Below are 20093 nucleotides of genomic sequence, written 5' to 3'. Positions count from 1 at the left end.
AGCCTCTCTCTGTCCCCTGTTGTGGGTACAGGGGCCACCGTGGCTGCCTGGCTTTGCCCCGACTCCAGAGCCTCCCCTTTGGTGTCCCCTCTCCCCAGACTCCGCTTCCTGACTGAAGGGAGAGCCCCGGTGGGTGTCGATGTGTCATTAATACCCGCCCATTTCTTTCACAGCCAGGAGGCCCGGCTGAGCTCAGTGCCTGGGCTGAGAGTCGTGTCTAGTACTACGCTGATGCCAGCCCGGGGGTGACTACACCAATGCCCTGTGCGGCATCCAGGATCCGGGCATAGCCGCTGGGCCGGGCTGTGTGGACCGCTGACCCAGCACAGGGAGAAAGCCCAGGTGAGTGTAAGTTGTAGTTAGTGTTCTGGTTCGGGGCTGGAGGGTGGGCTTACACATGGGCGTTAAATCCTTAAAAAGTTAAACGAAGGTGACACAATGAAAGAGCCATTCATGGGCCAATATTGACTGGTGTCGTAGAATAAAGACTGATCAGCCCAATTCTAAGGGTATCTGAGTTTGTTGAGATAAAGGAACACAGGAGGGTATGTAGGTTCGGCCGAGTAGATCAGTGCACTGAGATTTACAACAGTCAAGTCTTTGCTAAACCTCGACACATGGCCCTGACAGTGCTGATCCCGAAGTCACCTGCGTCTCCTTGCCCTCCTCCGCCCTCTCTGAGCACTGGGTCTCCACGTCCCATCAGTGCTGCGGCCGGAACGTCTCTCCATCCCTCCTCCTCTCTTCCTTCCAGCTGCCCCTGCCAGGGTCCCGTCCTCTGTCTCTGGCCTGATTTGACAGCCCTCTGCCTGCTCTCCTAGTCCCCAGCGCACTTGGCCTCTGCTTCAAACCTCCTGCGGCTCCGCAGGGTCCCAGCTCGTGGTGCACCTAGGCATACTCTGTCCCACTGGCCCCGTGTCCCTTCCCCTTCCCTCTCCTTTCCAGCCTTACTGAGGCTCTTGTAATTCCTCAGTTCACACCTCCTGTCACCTCTCTCTGTCTCTGAAGATCTCCCTGACACCCCAGGCCCCACCCCAGACCCGCTCAAGCGCCTTGTCCACCACTCCCCGTGGACGTCCGGGTCCGTGGTTGTCCATTTCACCATGACTCTGAGTATCCCAGGGCAGGAACCGTCTCTGATCCAATCTGTCATTCCCAAAGTACCCTCGCAGTGAACGTTTCCAAGTTCCCCTCCCTCTGCTGGTCAGACATGCGCGTGGACAGCTTGAGTTTTGTTTTGTGACTCACCCCTCTCCTCCCAGGTGCATCTGCATGGTGCCCGTGGAAGTGTGGCCGCTCGAGCACCAGGCTTGCCAGGAGGACAGCCGTGGTGGGTGCAGCGTTCGCTTTGCTGGGTGAGCTCTGCTTTTCCTGGTTATATACACTGTAAAGTGCTTGTGTACCTGTGACTAAGGGCCGGACTTGGTCTGCATGATAGGATGACTACAGGCAGTCACAGGATGGGCTTTTGACAGGGCTTGAGTGTGTATGATGGCCTCAAAGAGAGGCCAGAGTGTGTGTACTTCCCGCCTGGAGCCTGGGCTAGCAGAGGCTGGTCATTCTGACAGCTGCGTCTCTAAGTGGAGGGAAGGCCGGCCAGAGAAGTCTTCCATCTCTGCTCCCACCCAAGTGGTGGGCGGCCGCGCTGAATTTGCAGCCGACCAGATGCCAGAGTCCTTTTTGGCAGCTTGAGACAGGGCACGGGGTGACCATCACACCCTTGCCCGAAGTCTCTTTTAAAAATTATGCAGATAATTGCATTCTGCTAACTCATTACCATAATGGAGAATGCAGTATGAAGGAGCCATGTAATTTTTTTCCATAAAAGAACCTAAGCTAATAACTATAATTTATTGCACATAATAGTTTTTAAAAATAATATTTTTTCTCATTAAAATAGAAACACATGTTTATTGTAAAAGCTTGTAAAATATTGAAAAGAACAAATATTAATATAAGAATAAGAATCTCGCTAGGTCCACCACTCAAAGATGACCATTGCCAACATTTTGGTGACCAGCCTCTGGTCTTTTGTTTTCTTCCATAAATTATGTGTGTGTGTGTGTGTGTGTGTGTCTGTTTAATTAAGTTCATCATTGTCATCCTATTTTTTCAACTAATTATATATCCTGAACATTTTCCCATGCCATTAATTAATTTCCTGTGCTTTTTAATGGTTACAGAGGATGCTAGCAAATGACTCTATTATAATTAATTTAATTGGTTTGCTTTTATTGTATATTTAGATAATTTAAAAGTTGGATTGTCTGTGTTGGGTGAGCATCTTCGTTTTTCCATCTTCACATATGTCTTTGATTTGTTTCCTGCAGTTTATTCTAAAAGTGGAATGGTGGTGTCAAAAGGTGTGAGTGTTTTATGGCCAAATTGCCCTCCTTAAACCTCGTACTCACATCCTCAGAATTAGTTTGAGACTTGCCTGTTTCTCTGGGAATTATCAAGGTTTTTAGCCTTTGCTAATTTGTCAAAATGCGGTATTTCATTCTTTTCATTTGCAGTTCTGTTATTACGTGTGATAAAGGCCATTTTCCCCATTAGCTTTTTTGGTTACTGTATCTGAATTGCTGGTTCAGGTCCTTTTCATTCTTCATTTAGTTTTAATTTTTGTCAGTCATGCATACGCATCATTTTCGCAGTCAGGTAGTTGTACAATGTGGTTGTAGAAGCCTCCACTCTCTCCAACTCTGCCAACTCCACCCTAATCTTCCGCTCCCTGGAAACAGCAGCTTTAAACTCTTTTAACTGTTCTCTCAGCATTTGCATCCATATTTCTAAATAACATCCTTCCCCCCCCTTCTTTTTCTTTTCGTTTTTTCTTTGAAGCATAGGCATTATCTTGACTTGTCAACTGTGCAAGAGGATGATTTAATTCTTTCGCATGTGCTCTTGGCTTCACTCCCCCAGCCCCCATTTTCCTGTGCACCAATCTCTCAATATATTTAGCTCCTGGTTTGGGTTTGATTGATATTTGAAGTCTATCTTCTTACAGGAGTGTAAACACTCTTGAAAGCTGAACAATGTAGCATTCTGTTTATTTACCTCTTTTTTATAACATTTTTTCCTTTTGGAGTTAATAATTACCTTTTGTTTGTTTGTTTCTTTTTATTTTCTTTCTCTTTGGTTGCTTTTTTTTTTTTTTAAATGAACCCAGCTGCTTTGTCCCAAGTCTCTCAATAGTTTCAAATACATTATTTTAAAAATATTTTTAAAGTGTGTTTTATCCTTTTGAAGAAATCTCTTCCTAGAGCCTTCTTGCTTGTTTGGTTATGGATTAGTTGATCTTTAGGCTTCTTGCCGCCATCTTGGGATCCTTCCCTCATTCTCTTTCTGGGGATTCCTTTGATCCTCTCTCCTTGGTTGGATCCCTGATTTTGTAGATTCTGTGTTATTGTCCTTTTTGGTTTACTCCTCTGTTTTGCTAGAGTGCATCCTCTAGCAGTTTCAGGAGAAAGCGTTCATGGGTGACAAATATTTGAAGATTTTTTATGTCTAAAAAGGAACATGTCTAGTCTACACTGACATTGATAGTTTGGCAGGGTATAGAATTCTAAGTTAGATTTTTTTTTTTTTTGCTTAGATTTTGAAAGTATGAATTATTTTCTTCTAGCTTTTGGTGCTATTGGTGAAAAGTCTTAAGGCTTTGTGATTCCTCATCCCCCGTATATTATCTTTTTTTCTTCCTTTCTGGAACTTAAAGGATTTTCTCATTGTCTTTCAGTAGTTTGCTTATATTTTTCTATTTTATTGTTTGTTGCTTTTAATTCTAGCAAAAGCAATAATATTCTCATTTTTGAGAGAGCCTCTAAATGATTAAGTAACTTGTGCAAGGTCACAGAGCTAGTGAATGACAGGGTAACAAATAAAATCCAAGGCTCTTCTGACTCCAAAATTCCAAGAGTGTTCCAGTGTTTTAAAATTTCATGAGTTTTTATCATGATGTATATCTACCTTCATCCATTTTTCCAGGTTCTTTGGATTTGAAAAACTCTTTTCCTTCAGTTCCAGAAATTTTTCTTGAACAATTGCTTGGAAAATTTTCTCACATCTTTTATTCCTAGCACTTCTATTGTTCATATGTTGGGCCTTCTTGACTAGTTCTCTAATCTTCCCATATTTTCCCTCTGATTTTTCAATCTCGTTCTAAGAAATTTTCCTGTCTTTATCTTTTAAGTATTTTCATTTATGCTTTCATATCTCTAATTTTTAAATTTTTGTTTTGCTCTAAATATTATTCTATAACATTTAATATTTTGCTTCATGAATGTGATTATTCTTTGATATCCTTGATAATATTAATGATTTTTTTTTTTTTTTTTAGAAAAAATCTTCTTCTCCCTACAGAGCCTCCAAGCTTTTCTTCTCTTTTCTTCTTCCAAGTACGTGTGTCTCTAACCTGTATGTTAGACGTTTTCCTCAACTCTGGTGATACAGATAGATATTGATATAGATATGATATAGATACTTAGCACACACATAGAAATACATCAATGAGCTGTTTGAAATCTGTCAGTATATGGTTTGGCCTTGTGAAACTGTGGGCTTTATTCTAGCAAAATTCTAGATGGTCTTTCCATTGGGGAACTCAAGGTTTTAGAATTTTTAGTTCTTTTCTTTTGGAATGCTCTAATGCTCCAAAGAAGGTTCTTCAGTTTCCATCCTAGAAAGTATATTTCTGGCTTCTGGCACTCCAGGAAGTTTGTGGAGGAATATTGGGGCTCTCAGTATCCAGTTTAGAAAATTCTGTCTTCTTCCTCTTTTTGGTTTAGACTCTTGCTTTCTTCAAGTAATACATTTTCAGTCTTTTCTCAGGGTTGGGAAGGGCTCTGCACAGTGGTTGTGGAATGTGGGATCTATTTTTGTTTTAAACAGACTTTGAGCTGACTCAACTTATTTAGGTCTAGCTGGATATTGAAAACCTCAATATTCCTCCACAAACTTCCTGGAGTGCCACCTGCTGTCTCTGCTCCAGATACCTCTGTTTTGCCTTCCTCAAGTAATACATTTTCAGGATTGGGAAGGGCTCTGCACAGTGCCTGCGGAATGTGGGATCTACTTCTGTCCTAAACAGACTTTCAGCTGACTCATCTTATTTAGGTCTAGCTGGATATTGAGAACCTCAATATTCCTCCACAAACTTCCTGGAGTGCCACCTGCTGTGTCTGCTCCAGATACTTCTGTTTTGCCTTCCTCAAGTAATACATTTTCAGTCTTTTCTCAGGATTGGGAAGGGCTCTGCACAGTGCTTGCAGAATGTGGGATCAACTTTTGTCTTAAACTGACTTTCAGCTGACTCATCTTATTTAGGTCTAGCTTTTGCTGCCATACCTGGTATTGTCAATTCCTGACATTTATGTGGGTTCCTCTGAATACACTGGCCTTTATTTCAGTTTTCCTCACTGCCAGGTTAGTATTCAGTTTTCCCTGGTCTGAATCAGTTACCACTGTTCTCCTTTCATCGTTGTTCCTGCATGTGCTTATGCTCATAATGAAAATCTCTTCACTCTCACTTAGCATGGTTTCAAGCTGGGCAGGCAAACATCTGCATTCAATTTACCACATTGAACTGAAAGTCATTTATCCATTTTTCTCTTAGTGTGTTTATTTTATTTTGTAAGAGACTTTTAACAAGAATAGGTACTTTTTCAATCACATGCTCCCATTTGACATTCCATTTTGTTCATGTGCTTTTTAGTTTTTATTTTTAAAATTGTTATGTTCTAAAAATCTATCACTATTTTTTCCTAATAGTTTCTTTATATGCATTTTTCCTTTTGCTCAGGAAGGCCTTTCCCAAAGCAGGCTCATTTAAATTTTAATTTTTTTCTAGAACTGTCATGATTTTATCTTTTATATTTGAATCTTTAATCCACAAATTTAATTACTGTGAGGAATAGCGATTGTCCCATTTCTACATTTACAATATACTAGATGCTTTTATAGTCTTGTTTCTTGTTATGGTTTTCTAATATTCCATTGGTTTGTCATTTTTACATCAGTATTGCTTTGTTTTAATATATTAGATTGTTATAATGTGCTATTGTTCAGTAGCAATAGTCTTCCTTCATTCTTATTTTTCAAGATTTTCTTGGTTAGTCTCATTTGTATATTCTTTCAGATGAATTGTAGTGATATTACAAAGTTAAAAACATTCCTTAAAGATTTTCTGTGGAATTTTATAAAATTGTAAGTTAATTTAAAGAGAATTGATATTTGTTGATACTTAGGTTTTATATGATATTTTGCAGTTTTATGTATATATGTCTTCAGGATTTGTCAAATTTGACAAATTCATAATTTGTCATTATGTTTATTTCAAGGAATTGAGTATTGCTTCTATTGTGAATCTGATCGATTTTCTTTATACTTTTTAACTGGTTATTACTGGTATGTGGGAAAGTATCTATATATTTATTGTTACTGTCTGTCTCACTGAATTCTCTAATCTGTTCTCCACATTTTTAGTTGACTATTTTAGAATTACTAGGCATAGAGTCATTCATATCTATATGATGCAAATTTTATCTCTTTGTCATTTTATCTTATCTATTTCTCTTTCTTGTCTTATAACATTGGCTAGATAGTCTAAAACATTAAATTATCGATAATAGAATTCTTATCTTTGTTTCTAGTTCATTGTCAAGTATGGTTACAAGTCATTTTTTTCAGTCTAGATTTTTTATAATGCTAATGAAGTATTTATTTCTAGGTCATATATGACTTTAAAATCAGGAATGGAGTTAGAATTTTATGAAATGCTTTTTTGACATCTATAGAGATATGTATGTTTTTCTCTGTTGACTTTATGATACAATGTTTCATAAGTTTGAAACATTTTGGATCAAATTTTGATTATGGTGTATTGTTCTTTTAATATACTACAATATGCTTCACTACTATTTAACTTAGGATTTTTCAAATCTATTTTTTGTTGGATTTTGGTGTCAAAGTTATGTTGGCTTTGTAAAATGAATTAGAGAGCATTTCATCTTTTTCTATGTTCTGTACCATATATACATTATTTGAATGATCTAGTCCATAAAAGCTTGAAAGAACTCACCTGTGTAACTGTTCTGGGATAAATCTTTGACATTTCCTATTTCTTCTGTATTTATTGATATCTTTAGATTTTCTACATCTTTAAAACTTTTGCTTCTTTTTCTAATATAGCTCAGTGTTTAAATGTGCATGCATTGAAATCAGACAAATTGGGTTCAAGTTCTTGCTCTGTCACCTCCCTAATTCTTAGTTTCCTCATTTGTTAAATGGTTAAAATGAGAGCCTAAAAGGGCCCCAAGTGAGCCTAAGTGAGACTTAAGAGATAAAGTACCTTGCACTGTCTCTGGCACATAGTTCGTTCTCAACAATTTTAGGCTATAATTTACCCTAGAAAATAATCTATTTTTCTGAGATTTAAAAAATTTATTAGGATAGAGTTATAAATACCATTATTTTATACTAGAATTTTTATCTATTTCTGTCATTATATCACCTTTGTCATTCTTAATTTTGTGTATGCATACTTTATCTCTTTTTTATTAGACGAACTAGAGGAGAATCTATTGTAGAGGTTTTCATAGAATAAGTTGTTAACTCAACTGGTTTTCTGTGTGTGTTCAAATTAAATAATATCTGCCTTTATTGATTCCTTCCTCTGCTTTCCTTAAGTTTATTTTTTCTATCTGTCCACATATCCCATGTTGTTATTCTTCTTTAACGAAGACATTTCATTTTATGAATTTGCCTCTGGTTGCAATTTTGACTGCATTTCCTATGTTTTAATAATATGTAGTCTTTTCAATATTTTAAAATATTTGTTATTATGCTTTTTATTTCTTTATGTTCTTAGAATAAATGGTTATCTGAATTAAATGTGCAAAAGTAGAACTGATTTTTAGAGGTTGTGTGTTGTTTGTATTTTTAATTCAATTGTGGTTATATTTTATTGTGGCTAGAGAATGTGGACATATAAATTCTACTTTGAGGAATTTGTTGATGTCATTTTTGTGCATAATATAATCAATTTTGTAAATGTTTTGTTGGCCCTTGTAAGTAAGATGTACTACTTGTTTATAGGGTACAAATTTTGATGTAAAGACATTTAGTTTGATTAGCTTTTCAGTCGATTCTTTTGGATTTTCTTAGTAAAGAATTATGTAACCTATAAGTAACCATAGTTTTAATCTCAATTTAATAGTTTATAACATTTATCTGGCTTTTATTTGTTGTATTACATTGGCTAGAGCTTTTTGGACAGAGTAACCTAACATTGATGAAGTGAGTGAGCATCTTTTCCTTATTTCTCATTTTCTCTGTTAAGTATGTTGTTGCCTCTAGATTTGAGGTATGTTTATCATTTACTTTTTGCCTCTTTGATGTTTTTAGGACTGAGAGGGTTTTTAGAAATTGTGCTTCTATTTTTTCCTCCATTTTTGGGTGCTATTTTATTTTTAATGAAAATGTTTGTGAATTCTATATCTTTGTTGTGGACTGTACCTTCCATCTCTGAGAGGTGGTTTTCGTCAACCTAATGACTTGAAATTATGGACACACATCTGTTTTCTTCTTATTTGTGTTGCTAAATTAGGTAACCTTATTTTCTCATATAATTGCTTCTGGAAGCCCGTAATGAAGGCGAAGTGTTGTTTGAAAGTTGAACCAGGGACTTGCATGTTCCAAAGAATTCTGCTCCTCTAGAGCTCAATATTCTGCACCTTTCCAGGCAATTTCTAACATTCCACGGATGTTCTTTAGTTTTGTTCTTTTCAAACACAGCCGACTGCCTAAAATTCAATTATTGAGGCTAAAGATTGGCCATGTGGGGTCTGCCTAATGATTTCCACATTTGCCTTAATTTCTTAAGTATATATGAGACCTGTGCTCTTACCACAGGTATCGGGCAACTTTATTTTTCCATTTTCCACTTCTTTATAAAACAATAAGAGCAAAATGTAATTAAATACTGTTTTTCAAATGCAGCCAAACCCTTTATTCAAACCCAGTATTACTCAGAATTCCAATAAGTAAAATAGATCAAATCAGAGCTGCCTTGTTTGGAGCTGGGCAGTGACCCCAAGCTGTTGGTGCTGGGCACCCCCTTACAGTGCTGTGTGGGACCCCCACAGACCCCTAAGAGTGCCATTTGAAAGCCTCTGTAGTGAAATAGTTAAATAATTGCACAAGGAGATGGAACAAATTGCTGTATATGCAAAACTGGGGGTGCCATTGATAGGGAGTTCTGGCTGGCAGTCAGCTGCTGTATGGATTCTGTGGCTTTGAGATGTTAATGCACGATTGTGTGGGCTGCCTGGAAGTCAAATGCATGGAAATTGAGGCCTTCTTGTTTATCTGTGCCATCCCTTGGCTTTGAAATTTTTTGAGTTAATTTATTTAAAGTGTGTCTCAAATAGACAACAATGCAGTTTGAATTTGAGGCTTCTGACCCAAATTGAAAATCCTCCCCCACTCTTTTTTTAAAGGCATATAGCCCATTTACATTTTTTTCCTTGATTGTCGTGTTTGGGCTTTTAAAAAACATTGTAAGGAATGCTTGTTTTATTTTTTTCATCCTTTCTTTCCTGCTACATTTTTCTTTAGTTTAATTTTCTCTGGTGATTGAGAAAGTGCACAGCCAGTTTCTGTGTCTGTTGGTGCTTATATTTCAGTTTTTTAGAAACCACATTACATCTGTTATTTCTCTATGGTAACAAATGAAATAGTGCTTTCTAACTTTGCCCTGTGTGAGATAACTGTTTGGAATTTATCCACTTCCTCCCTTTCCTCCTGGTTTTACGCCCTCGGTAGTGCCACGGTGTCAGCACCTCCTCTGCGTACTTGCCCCCAACCCCGTGCCATGTGCTTTGGAGGCGCAAACGGCCTCTCCTTGCTGTCTGCGGGACCCCTACTGGTTCTGGACTGTAGATCCTGTAGACCTCAAATCCTACTATTCTGTGTGCTTCTGTGATCACTTGTCAATGTGTGGGCTGAGTATCTGTCTTTCTTCTGGACTGTGAGCCCCTGGAAGGCAGGAACACTGGGTCCAGCTCAGCTTCTGCACAGGACAAACGCTAGAAATTGGGTCAGTGGCTGAGCATCTGAGAGAACGCCTGGGCGAGTCCAGAGAGGACGGGAAGTCCATGAATTTGTGAAGGAGTGGGTTCTTGATGGGAGGGGTGCACGGGCGAGTGGGTGCATCAATGCAGCTTTGCAAGAATGCATGGAAGAGGGAGTGGAGCAGAGCCTGGTGCCTGGGTGCCTGGGGACACCAGCCACCAGCCACCAGCCATTTGAGGTTAGAAGGAGCTGTTGAGGCCCAAGCTGGGTGTTTTGGAGGCTGGGTGGGAAGGTGGACTCGTCTCTCTAGATATCCGAGGAGCTAGTGGGGACCCATGTCACCTTATCCAGGACCACAAGAATGCTTTCTGGATCTATTTCTGCCATTTGGCGTTGTCTGTGCTTCCCTCCTCACCACTCTGTGGCCTGTGTGCCCTGTGCCGGGCACTGGGGATGCGGAGCTGAGGCCACGTGGCCCGTTCCTGCCCAAGAGGGTTCTGCTACCACGGGGAGACCCAAGGGATCCCTTCTCCCATGACGGCTGCAGAGAATAAAAAAGCCATCAAAATGAACTTGCCCGACCCACCGTGAGCCTCCCAGGGCTTCTCCTTCCCTAATTACCGGTGGAGACAGCGCCTGTTGCGGGCCCTGAGCTTGGCTCCGTCCGGCCCGCTGCGCAGGAATCGTCCACCACGGCTCTCAGCCTCCGCTGCCCCGGAGCCTTCCCTCGGCTCCTACCCTCCGCCCTCCAGGCTGCAGCAGGCCTGCCTCTGCGCGCTTCGCACCTCTCGTCCTTCGTGCTAACGCATTTCAAGACTGCGCTCTGGCTCCCTTCTCTCCAGCCACCATCCTCTTGGTGGCTTCTCCGTATCTCACTTGTACTTGGCTTCCAACCCTCCCCGTCCACAGAAGGAGTTTTCGTTAAGGTCCCCAGTGACCTCCGTCCCACTCAGCATCTCCGCCAGGGTTTGTCCGGGGCACGTCGGCCTCGCACACGTACAGCCGAGCTCCCGGCCGCACTCACTGCTACCCCGGGGGCCGCTCCCCGCCAGCTGCTGGGACAGGCACCGCCAGGCATTGCTTCTCGCTGGCCGCGCCTCACCCGCACCGGGACGCGGCCAAGTCTCTTGTGCTCTTTTTCCTGAATTTTCTAAACGTGTCCACTTGCCCATCTCCCTGACCGCTGCCTGGTCCACGGTGCCATTCTCTCTTTTCGGGCTCCTGTACTCTTTTCCTGCACCCGCTCTTGCTCCCGGCGGCATTTCCTTTTCACATCTGCAAGAGAGAGCTTAGAGAGGGGCGAAGCTCACCGTGTCATTTTTCAGCTAATAATGTCTTCCCCTTGGCCTGAAGATAAAGTCCAAAATCTTTTATCTTTGCCGTAAGGTGCGGAAAGATCTGACCCCCCCGCCCAGCTCTTCAGACCATTTCTGGCACATTTCCGGCTCCCCAGGCTCGCGTCGCACAGGCCCATGCTCCGCCCCGCCCGTGCTCCCTCGGGTCCTCTGCTGTCACCCGCACAGTCCAGTCCTGTTCCCTCTCTTCCTGCTTAGCCCTCATCCTCATCTTCCACTCTCAGCCTCTGCCCGGCTCCCCCCGCTTGGCGAGAGCCTCTGGTTAAATGCTCCTTTCTCCTTCACAATGCTCTGGCCTCCTTTAATTTTGAAACCAATTCTCTGCAGTAATTATTTTAATGTGGGTTTCCCCTGCTAAGCCAGAAGCCACAGGAAGGCAAAACTTGTGTCTTATTTCCTGCTCTTGCTCCCGCGCCTCGTAGATGTTTAATAAACATGAGTTTGTTTCCCTGACGGACTGCATAGGGAATGGGGCTGGGCTGTGGTCAGGGGACCTGGCTGAGGCGCTGCTGGGACTTGGGAGAGCTCTGGGGGGAGCAGAGGCGTGTGGATGCTGGGCCGTGGGGGGCAGCCTGTTAGCGTGGGTGGTCTGCACACGGGAAGCAGGGAGGGTGACGGGGGTAAGGGCCGAAGGCTTGGATGCCATTCTAAGGAGGCAGGATTTCAACAGCTGGACTGCGAGCAGGGGTGGCCCGGTCTGCACTGGGCTTCAGGACTCTGGAGGACAGCCACGCCCTTGCCCGGTCCTTGGAGACTAGCCAATCTCAGGGCCTTGTGTCCCATTCATGCCAAGGGGGTGATGTTTTGACAGTTGGGCTCTGAGGGGTGGAGACACTCAAGGGAGACCTCGTGGAGGCGGAGGTGATGTCAGAAAGAAGCTGCAGGACCCCCACCCACTCAGCCCTGTGGTTCGAGTCTACAGGGGTGTGTGGTGCGTGACGAGGACCATCTAGCCTGGGTGAGCTTGGGCAGGTCACTACCTAGAGGCCAAGGGATCCCCTTTCATGTGACGAGCTCTGCCCTTAGAGAGTCCTGGTCTTCACGTTCGCTAAGAGATAGTTGACCATGTAGTGGGCAAAGCACCGTCAACAGTGCGTGGTGGCCTGGTCTCGAGCTTTCCGAGTTGGCGTGGCCTTCCTAGGGGAGATGCTGCTTCAGGGGGAGGCACCCCTTCCCCGTCAGCACCACTCCCCACGTTTGAGGAGGGGGCTGTTTACGTTCACCACATGCCTGGTTCCTAATGTCCAATCAGGCCTCAGAAAACTTTGTGGAAGTGACGCCAACGTCAGGGACAAGGCCCTGGTTCTGGGGTCAGCACCATTCCATGGTTCCTGAAGAGATGGTAGACTATGGAACGTAGGCGTTATGTTTTTGACCTATGTAACATGGTCCACTAACTCTCAGTATCCAATCCGTCCTCGGAGGGCTTCCTGGAGGTGTTGCCAACTTCAGGGAAGAGAACACGGGGTTTAGCTTCAGCACTGCTCCATGGTAATTCCTATTGCCTGTGGTTGATGTCTGACTCTTGCATCAAGGCCTCTCTCTTCTGGGCATTAAATGCATCCTCTGGGGAGTTTTCTGGAAGTGATGCAACCTGGGGGCAAAGACACCAGTTCCAGCCTCAGCCATGGTACTTGAAGAGATGGTTTGCCGTGTGGCATGTGGACGAGGAAAGATGTGTGTGATGTGGTCCACCACTTTCCAGCAGCCCGGCCAGCTTTGGAGGGCTTCGTGGAGCCAATACTGCCTTCAGGGGGACCCCCCAGTGCAGCCTCCATCCTGCCGTGTGGCATTGAAGAGATGATCCTTTGTATGGAAGTTTCCTATGTTCACACTAATGCCCGCCTCTTGCCCATACCCAAGTCAGTCTCGGGGTTTCTGGAGGCAGTGTCAAGTGCAGGATGAGATCGTGGCTCTGACCGTAGGGAGGCGGCTGACCAAAGCAGCACCTGCTTTGTTTACAAAGATGGCATGGTGGTCACTGCTCAGAATCCAGTGCAGCCCCGGAGGATCTCCTGGAAATGCCCCTGACTTGGAGGCAGATATGGCCATTGCCCTTTCCTTGTGGCTTCATAGTTTTACACCCAAGTGTCCGGCTCCCAGGTAGTTAAGACCTGGGCCTCACGTGCCCTGGTGCTGTTTCTTGGCCTGGTCAGTCTAACTAGACAGATATTCTGTTTTGACGCACACAGGCCACTTTGTGTCTCTGATTTTGTTCCCCACTCCCCCCACAGTTCTGTGAGCCACATGCCATGCCCTCCCTCCCACTGTGCCCACCTACCCCACCCAGCGGTGCCTCGTATACAATAGGCAGTAATTCAGTATTTACGGAATGATGAGATCTGTATCATCGTCCACTTCTGCCCTATGGGACTTCCAAGCCTTGGAGGGCTTCCTGGAGGAGTTGCCAGTTTTGGGGATGAGCCACTGGTTCCAGCGTCGCCGTAGACCCCTGACCGTGAAGACGAGGCTCCTAGCCTGTGTGTGCTTGTCGCATGGTGCATGTGTTGTGCTCGACTTGCGCTCTGATTCCACCAGCTGGACGCCTTGGAGAGCTTTCCCGACGTGTCCTCACCTGTCCTCGGCGTCTCTGTGGTACTTGGAGAGATAGTAGACCGTATAGCGTACGCTTTATCTGTGACGTATGTAACACGGTCCACTAACCCTCAGTATCAAATCCATCCCCGAGGCTCCTGGGAACGACGCAGTCTTCGGGGAGGCACCAGGGGACCCGCCGTCGAGGCTTCTCCGCAACACGCGAAGAGATGGTTTTCTGTATGGCATGTTTGTGTCTGCATGATGGGAAATGACATAACCTCCCTCTTCTTATGTCAAGTTCTACCTCGGGAAATCTTGCCATCTCTGGGGAGGAGAACTTGATTCTTTCTGGAATCAGTGCTGTTCCACGGCATTCGATGACATGCTTGACTACGCCGCTCTTACTTAGTAGACACCACGACCTGCTTCTCCTCAGCATCAAATCCAGCCTTGACAAGGTGCCCTGAGGCGACGTTGTGGGCATGAGCCGCCTTCTAGCCACCACTGCCATCCTGCGGTACTTGAAGAAATGGTTTACCGTCCCACATACATTTTCTATATGTATGTGGGATGGTAAACCGCTTCTTGGTATCCAGCCCAGCCGTCCAAACCATCCTGGAGAGCCCGAAGTTAGAGAGACGCTGGCCTCGGCACCCTCCCCTGCCGCGGTGCTTGGCAGAATGGTAGACTCTTAGATGTGCGCGTTCTCTGTCAATGCTTGCGAAACGGTCTTCCCCTCAGCGCCCAGCTCAGCCTCCACGGCCTTCCTCAGGACAGTGATGACCTCCAGGAAGGGGTCCCGCGTCCGGCCTTGGCACATACCCCCACGGCTCTTGAAGAAGCTGTGGTTGGTGCCGCAAATATTCGCGAATGAGGGATGTTGCACGGGCTGCCTCTCGTCGTCCTCAAAGCTATCGTCAGATGACTGCGGGACAGCGGGCCATGTAGGGGCAGATGCGGGTGCAGGACATGGTGCCACTCCAGGTACTTGAAGACACACTGGCTCGTTTTTCTCATTGACGATGCGTGTACAGTCTGTCTTTTTCCCATATCAAGTCCAGCCATCCTGGGGGAAGATGCCCCAGTCTGGACTCAGCATTGACCCTCCATGAAGATCTGACTGACCTCATCACGTATGTTGACAGAGTAAGCACATTCCGTGGCCCACTTCTCCCCTGTCTCCAGGCCAGCCTCGGAGAACGTGCTGAAGATGCCACCAGCTGCAGAGACAGAGCACTGGTTCTGGTGTCGTCACCCACCTCACGGCACGGTACCTGAGAAGGGTTCAGCCACGCTGCATGTGTTTTCGTAATGACATATGTGCCATGGTCTACTGCTTTTCAGTATCACATCAACCTTGAAGGTCTCCAGGGAGGTCATGTCACCCTCAGGAGATGAGGCACCAGTTCTGGTACCAGTACTGCCTCAGGGGACTTAGCAGAAGTTGACCATGCTTCATATGTTCTACTTACAACGCATGTTCCTTGGTCACCTTTGTATAACAGCGAATGCACCTTGGGGGGCTTCCTGTAGGCGGTGCTAAGTGTCAGGCACAGCACTAGTTCCGGCGTCATCTCCACTCCAGGTCCTTGAGGGGTTCCTCTGTGCTACGTCCACTGAGTCTGTACCAGACGTTGCACGGTGGCCTCCTCTCAGTACTGCATCCAGCCTCAGAGGGCTTCCTGGAGGTGATGCAAAGGACAGGAGAGAGACGCCATTTTTTGGCATCCGCCCTCTCCAAGGCACCTGAAAAGATGGTTGACCATAGAACGTGCACTATCTCTGTGTCGTATATAGTATGGTCCACATCTTCTCAATATCAATTTCAGTCACAGATGGCTTCCCAGAGCCAAAGCCAACTTCGTGGCAGACGTAGTGGTCTGGCTTCAGCACCACGGCACGGCATGTGGAGAGATGCCAGACCACAAAGCGCACGTGTTGTCTGTGACGTAGGCAGCACGGTCCACTAACTCGCAGCCTCAGTCAGCCTCAGGGGGCTTCCTGGAGGCCGTGCCAACTTGAGAGCAAGGCCTGTGTGGTAGGCACTGTCCGGCACAGATCACTAGGTGGTTGGCTACAGACCATGTGCTTTATTCATGACATTGGTCACTTGGTCCCCCAACCAGTACTCGGCACCTGGTCCCAGCCTTACAGGGCATACTGGAGGTGGTAGGGGCATTGGACATGGGTTTGTGGTCATTGCCATGTTTGTTGATTGCGTATAGTTCATGATACACGTTATGAGAGCTTCCTGGAGTGATACCAAATCAAAGGAAGAAGGGCAGGGTCAACATCACTTCACAGTATCTGAAGATGCGGCTGACCATGGTGTGTAGGATTTATTTGTTACGTAGGACACATGGTCTGCTGCTTCTCAATATCACATCTCGCCTTGGAAGACTTCCAGGAGGTGATATCAGCTTTGAGGAAGAGCCACTGTCCTGGTGTCAGCACTGCTGCTGCTTGGTACTTGGAGAGAGGTGGTCCGTGGCGCGTTCGCTTTATTTATGGCGCACATTACACGGTCGACCTCTTTGCAGTATCTAATCCCGCCTCGCAAGCTTTTCCGGAGCTAACATCAACTGTGGGGTGGGGATACTAGGTGTGTGCTCGGTGCAACCCAGCAGGGTCTGTCATGTGTCTGTCTTGTGTGTGACAATAACTCATGTGTGGCAGCCTTTTTCTCAGCGAACTGCTCTGGCTTGGTGGCTTCAAGGCCAAGGGTAACTTGCGGACGAGGAGCGTGGCGTCAACACGTGTCTGGATACATGAGATGGTTGACCAGAGAGCACACGCTTTATTTGAGCCGTTTGTGACCTGGTCCACTAACCCTCAGTATCTAATACCCTCTTGAGAACTTCCTGGAAGAGGTGTCAACTATTGGGGAAAGAGACCAATACACTGGAGTCAGCTGCACTCTGCCAGACTCCGAAGAGACAGCATCTGCAAGGCGTTCGCTACCCATGTGCCAAAATGGCCCAGTTGGACTTATTGTTAGTACTGTTGCTTTTCTTGGAGGGCTTCCTAAATGCAGAGCCATCCAAATTCAGGCGAGGGGGCGTGCTGTCTACACCATCCTCAAGTACTCGGGTGATCAGCTGACCAGAGTGTGTGCACTTTATTTACAACACCGGTCACCTGGCCCACCAACCTAAGCATCATTAAGCCCTGAGGAGGGCCTCGGGCGCAGTCAGCCTAGGCGTGGGGCATCTGTGCTGTCTCCGGTCACTGAGAAAAGATTGCCCCGGACGTTAACTGTAAATGTGACAGCCTCTTATAGTACCGACACCTTCCGGCCATGATGCCAATTCAAGAATGTGCCATGGGGTCTGCTCCGCTGGGATACTTGGACGGATGGGTGGCGAGAGCACGCCTTCAACTAACGGCTCACTCCAGCAAGTGGACTAACGCTCGGTGTGCGGTTCCATGTTGCCAGGACTCCCGGGACTGAATGTGAAGTCTGGGGAAGGATCAGTGGTGTTCTGGTCAGTGTTACTCGGTGGTACCTGAGGAGAGGTTTTCTGGGTTTCTGTTTCTTTAATGAGGATGAAACACACCTGGTTAACCTCTTTTCCAGTATCAAATCCCACCTTGGAGGCCTCCTGGTCCAGACCTCAGCTTCAGGGAAGGGCGTTACTGTCAGCTCCCATCCAGGGGACAGGAATCTGTGGTTGCCTGCAAAGCCTGTGCCGCCTTATTCTGACTAATGTCGTCTGTTCTACTAACCCTCAGTGTCCAACCCATATTTACAGGACTTCCAGGACTGAGCGTAAAGTCTGGGGGCGAATCAGTGGTGTTCTGGTCAGTGTTACTCGGTGGTACCTGAAGAGAGGTTTTCCGGGTTTCTGTTTCTTTAATGAGGATGAAACACACCTGGTTAACCTCTTTTCCAGTATCAAATCCCACCTTGGAGGCCTCCTGGTCCAGACCTCAGCTTCGGGGGAGGGGCTGTATGGGCATAAATAAATGGACGTGAATAAATCGTTGACCACAAAGCACGTCCCGTGTTTCTGACTTTGGCTCCCACTCCACTAACCTGTAGTGTCTGATCCATTCTTAGGAGGACTTCTCAATGTGGTGCCGACCTGGGGAGGACAGCATCACCGTGACAGCTCCACGCCCTGCGCCGTGCAGGTAGGTTACCTATGGCTGCATTCGTCTTGTTCCTGATGAATCGCCCGTGCCAGGCTAGTACAGTATCCAGCCCTGCCTTGGAGGGATGTCTGGTCTTTGCCACCTTCGGTGATGGACTTGGAGTCAGCCCACCCCACGGGGGTGGACGCCTGGGTTGCAGGAGGCTTGCCTGATGGCAACGCAGGGGTCCCAGCCCAGTGCCCCTTGGCCTCGCGTGTATTCTGAAAGCATGTTCTTGACATAATGACACCTTAGAGAAGAAAAGCTGATTCTGAGATCAAAAAGATACCTTGGGGGTCTCTGGAATTGGCCTGGCATGGGACCTGTTTATTTCTAAAAAGAATTCTGGAGTTGATTTAATTTAAATTTGGTATTTAAAATTTGATATTATGATATCAAGTGAGCATTTGATATTATGCCAACTTGAGGGCAGGGGCTTTGCCATGAGCCCCGATCCAGGAGAAGGGAGTGGATGGATGGGCAACCACAGGGTGTGTGCTTTACCAGGGACACACCTGGTCCCCTGACTGCTGCTGCATCCCATCCACCCTTAGGAGGTGGTGCTGACCCTGAGGACAGATGAGCCCCCATCCAGGGTGAGGGGGCGAAGTGCGTGCTTCCCTTCTCTGCTTGTCCTGCCTGGCAGTACTGCTTGGTGCTCAGTCCTTTCAGGAGGACTTCGTGGAAGCGGTGCCAACCTCTAGCGAAGGAGTGGTTCTCAGCCAGCTCTAAAGACAAGGCACAGAAGTAGGTCGTTGGTGGAGCATTTGTTTTGATGGCAATAGGTTGTGGCTCTGGGTTCTGGGCTCAGCTATGGCAGTTGGCGAAGAGGCTTATGAGGGTGGAGGGTATCGAGTTTGGGGAAGGACCAGGTCTTTCCACTTCAGTCCTGCCTTGATTAGAGCCAGAACAGATGTGGGAGCTGAGTGACTGGCATAACCACCCTTTCATGGTAGCTGACGCCCATGCACCGCTGCTTCCACCTCAAACGAGCCCTAAAAGAGGGGAAAGAGAAAGACAGTGGAAGAAATGTGACAATACTGAGTGTGCTATTGCCTCTGACACGTCCAGTTGTCCAGGGCAGGTGGCAGCTGGGGTCACGCAGAAGGGCCCTCTGGTGGCTCCACAGGGGTCAGAGACAGACCGTGAGGGTGCAGAGTGGCAGCGGGGCTCAGAGCCTCCTTCCCCGCCCTCTGCTCTAGTGTCCGTCTTGGGGCAAGGAGAGGGCACAGTTGTACAACTTTCTATGAGAAAACCTGGAATTTTCTGGCCCCTGATTCCTGACTCTTGTCTCTCCAGTCCTGCCAGGGCTGGCCTCTCTGCTAATATGAAAAGTTGTCAGAGGGATCAATATTCCTCCTGTAAGGAAAAAAATTATGGTCTCAGGTATTTTATAGCAAACAGAAAAGCCAACCCGGAATTGGCACAAACACTTGATGAGCTAATTTCAGGAGCTGAAACTTGTTTGATTCCTTAATTCCACAGAGTGAACTGGAAGGCACAGGTGTGGTTTGAGCTGAAGGGTGAGGGCCTTCCTGCTCCCGACCTGCCCACCGGCCTCTGAGGGAGGTTGTGATGGGCACTTGTCTTGCTTACGCCTTACCCAATACCCTACATCTGTTTTTAGAGTCACAACTCACCTGGGAGACCGCTTGGACCCTTGGCCAATTCCGCACTGGGGCTTGGGTGTTGGCTACCTGCAGACCAAGCCACCTCCTCTTGACCACAGAATTGGAGATTTATTCAAGAACTCTCCCAAGGCACTGACTTCAGGATGCAAACCGTTATTCCTGGGGGTACTTCCTGAGGTCTGAGGGACTTCCAGAAGGAGACCCTGGTTCCACCATCCGGAAGGCTCGAAGACCTGCAGAAAGGTTGTACACAAAGCGTTCTCTGTGTCGGTGGAAAATACTTCACAGTCTTAAAGGGTTTTTGGCTCACCTCCAGGAACCACCCTGGGACCCTTGAACCAGACTCTCCTCTTAGATAAGACATGTG

General features: G+C 46.3%; 1 long non-coding RNA gene across 1 annotated transcript; it reads left to right on the top strand.

The window, feature by feature from the left end:
* Window positions 1-211: 211 nt before the first annotated feature.
* Window positions 212-19887, top strand: LOC123623109. The gene is made up of 4 exons (XR_006729799.1): window positions 212-342; window positions 1263-1355; window positions 18022-18095; window positions 19723-19887. It is a non-coding gene; the product is annotated as an uncharacterized LOC123623109 (long non-coding RNA).
* The last annotated feature ends 206 nt before the right edge of the window (window positions 19888-20093 follow it).

This window comes from Lemur catta, chromosome 1, assembly GCF_020740605.2.
Source record: "Lemur catta isolate mLemCat1 chromosome 1, mLemCat1.pri, whole genome shotgun sequence".
Taxonomy (NCBI): domain Eukaryota; kingdom Metazoa; phylum Chordata; class Mammalia; order Primates; family Lemuridae; genus Lemur; species Lemur catta.
This window is presented reverse-complemented; position numbering and strand designations above follow the sequence as displayed.